The 2248-nt window shown below is 32.6% G+C and overlaps 1 non-coding gene across 1 annotated transcript; it reads right to left on the bottom strand.

Moving 5' to 3' along the window:
- Nucleotides 1-1713: 1713 nt before the first annotated feature.
- LOC112765737 (small nucleolar RNA R71) lies at nucleotides 1714-1817 on the bottom strand. The gene has a single exon (XR_003183891.1). It is a non-coding gene; the product is annotated as a small nucleolar RNA R71 (small nucleolar RNA).
- Nucleotides 1818-2248: the final 431 nt, after the last annotated feature.

Here is a 2248-nt window from a genome sequence, read left to right as displayed (position 1 = left end):
GTAAGTCTTCTTGTTTGATCTTCATATTTTCTTGTTTTGTATCTTTTGTTGTTTTTCATATGCATTTTTGCATTCATAGTGTCTAAACATGAAAAATTTCTAAGTTTGGTGTCTTGCATGTTTTTCTTTTCTTGAAAATTTTTCAAAAATAATTCTTGATGTTCATCTTGATTTTCAAAGTGATCTTGCTGTTCACCTTGACATTCATAGTGTTCTTGCATGCATCATTGGTTTTGATTCAAAATTTTCATATTTTGGGTCATATTTGTGTTTTTCTCTCTCCTCATTAAAAATTCAAAAATAAAAAAATATATATTTTCCTTATTTTACTCATAAATTTCGAAATCTTTGGGTTGACTTAGTAAAAAAATCTTCAAAATAAGTTGTTTCTTGTTAGTCAAGTTAAGATTTCAATTTTAAAAATCCTATCTTTTCAAAATCTTTTTCAAAAATCAAATCATTTTCATTTTTTTATTATCTTCGAAAATTTTAAAATTGATTTTCAAAATCTTTTTCTTATCTTTATTTTAAATTTTCGAAAACTTTACTAACAATTAATGTGATTGATTCAAAAATTTGAAGTTTGTTACTTTCTTGTTAAGAAATATTCAATCTTTAAATTCTAGAATCATATCTTTTACTTTCTTGTTAGTCAAGTAATCAATTTTAATTTGGAAAATCAAAACTTTTTCAAAATATATTTTTCAATCATATCTTTTTCAAAATTGATTTCAAAATCTTTTCTAACTTCTTATCTTTTCAAAATTGATTTTCAAATCTTTTTCAAACTAACTAATTGACTTTTTGTTGTTTCTTATCTTTCTCAAAACTATCTAACCACTTTTCTCTTTTTAATATTCAAAAATTCCTCACTCTTTTTTAAAATTCTTTTTAATTAACTAATTGTTTCAAATTTTAATTTTAATTGTACTTCTCCTCTCTATTTTCGAAAATCACTAACTATTTTTCAAAAACAATTTTTGAATTCCCCTCTCTCTCATCTTCTTCTATTTATTTATTTAATTACTAACACTCTTCTCTTCATATAAAAATTCGAACTCTCTGTTATCCTTTATGTTCAAATTTTTCTCATCCTTCTTCTACTCACATAAAGGAATCTCTATACTGTGACATAGAGGATTCCTCTTCCTTTTCTGTTCTCTTCTTTTTCATATGGGCAGGAGCAAGGACAAGGACATTCTTGTTGAAGCAGATCCTGAACCTGAAAGGACTCTGAAGAAGAAGCTAAGAGAAGCTAAAGCACAACAATCCAGAGAAAACCTTACAGAGAATCTCGAAAAAGAAAGAGACATGGCCGAACCCAATAACAATGGTGGAGGCGCAAAGAGGATGCTTGGTGATTACACTACACCTACTTCCAATTTTTATGGAAGAAGCATCTCAATCCCTGCCACTGGAGCAAACAATTTTGAGCTGAAACCTCAACTAGTTGCTCTAATGCAACAGAACTGCAAGTTTCATGGACTTCCATCAGAAGATCCCTATCAGTTTTTAACTGGGTTCTTACAGATCTATGATACTGTTATGACTAATAGAGTAGATCCTGAAGTCTACAGGCTCATGCTTTTCCCTTTTGCTGTAAGAGACAGAGCTAGAACATGGTTGGACTCACAACCTAAAGATAGCCTGGACTCTTGGGATAAGCTGGTCACGGCCTTCTTGGCCAAGTTCTTTCCTCCTCAAAAGCTGAGCAAGCTTAGAGTGGATGTTCAGACCTTCAAGCAAAAAGATGGTGAATCCCTCTATGAAGCTTGGGAAAGATACAAGCAGTTGACCAAAAAGTGTCCTTCTGGCATGCTTTCAGAGTGGACCATTTTGGATATATTCTATGATGGTCTATCTGAGCTTTCTAAGATGCCGCTGGACTATTCTGCAGGTGGATCCATTCACCTAAAGAAAACACCTGCAGAAGCTCAAGAACTTATTGACATGGTTGAAAATAACCAATTCATGTACACCTCTGAAAGGAACCCTGTGAGTAATGGGACGCCTCAGAAGAGGGGAGTTCTTGAAATTGATGCTTTGAATGCCATATTAACTCAGAACAAATTGTTGACTCAGCAAGTCAACATGATTTCTCAGAGTCTGAATGGATGGCAAAATGCATCCAACAGTACTAAGGAGGCATCTTTTGAAGAAGAAGCTTATGATCCTGAGAACCCTACAATGGTAGAGGTGAATTACATGGGTGAACCCTATGGGAACACCTATAATTCCTCATGGAGAA

Source organism: Arachis hypogaea, chromosome 2 (assembly GCF_003086295.3).
Source record: "Arachis hypogaea cultivar Tifrunner chromosome 2, arahy.Tifrunner.gnm2.J5K5, whole genome shotgun sequence".
In the NCBI taxonomy this organism is placed as follows: Eukaryota; Viridiplantae; Streptophyta; class Magnoliopsida; order Fabales; family Fabaceae; genus Arachis; species Arachis hypogaea.
This window is presented reverse-complemented; position numbering and strand designations above follow the sequence as displayed.